This window comes from Arachis ipaensis, chromosome B03 (assembly GCF_000816755.2).
Source record: "Arachis ipaensis cultivar K30076 chromosome B03, Araip1.1, whole genome shotgun sequence".
NCBI classification, from domain to species: domain Eukaryota; kingdom Viridiplantae; phylum Streptophyta; class Magnoliopsida; order Fabales; family Fabaceae; genus Arachis; species Arachis ipaensis.
This window is the reverse complement of record NC_029787.2, coordinates 128,237,799-128,238,887: the sequence shown is the minus strand read 5'-3', so window position 1 is coordinate 128,238,887 and position 1,089 is coordinate 128,237,799.

Sequence of the window (1,089 nt, the reverse complement as noted above, 5' to 3'; positions counted from 1 at the left end):
AGTTTATCTTCCAACACGCTGCCAATGAGCTTTGGCTCTAATGGCATATCTCCCCCTCCCCACCTCAAAGGTCTAGGATTCAAACCTTAGAAAATACAATTGAGGAAAATATGTGATAAAATGTGTGAGGAGTGTGTGGGTGTATTGTGTACCTAGGATTGGGAGTTGTCCAATCCATTGGGGTACTTAGGATTGGGGGTTGTCCAATCCACCGAATAAAAAAAAAAATCTTCCAACACGCTTATAAAGAGGAAACAGGTGTGCAGATTTTCTTGCAAAAAAGAGTCTCAATGCTCATCAAGGATTACATTTTGTGGATAGCCCTCCTAGAAATCTTAAGTAGATTATTGAGGATGATTATTACACAGGGTTAACATTCCCCAGGAAGTTTTGGATTTTGGCCTCCTTTCAATACCAAAATAAAAAAGTATGTACTTGCCTACTTGGTCAGTCCAAAAAATTCTATTCCATTATTATAAATAAAAAAAATCTAAAAAGCCAACTATAACTTAAGCCAATTCAAGTTAATTCCTTGTATTTTTAATTTTGAAATTCGAAAAATTAGAATAGTGAGAAGTTGTTTCTTTTTTTTAATAACACTTCTTATTTTTCAACTAATTAGCTCTAGTTGACTAACTTTTTAGTTGGTTCCTAACGGAACTGTTTATTAATTTATTATATAAGGAATCAATTCATCTGACTCATAATTCGTACTTGGTTTCTTTACAATACAAAATCTTTAGGATAAAAAAAAAATACTTTAGCCTAAAATTTTTTATAACTGAAGTAGGCTTAAACTGATGTATAACTGATTATACACTAGGCGTAACTGGAGTTCCTTATTACACTTTCCATACAAAAAAGTTTCACCTAATATATATAAAAAATTCTTAACTGAAACGGTCTTTAATCCAAATATTAAGTCATAATTCACCTAATACAAAGAACAATTATACATGTCTTCATAAATTATGAACTCAACCAACCAAAAAAAGGAGGGGGAAACAATCGCGTTCATCATGCGTCGTCATGCAGGAAAACTGAACAAGCAGGTACTGATGAATGCAGAAAATGCCACCACAGAATTGC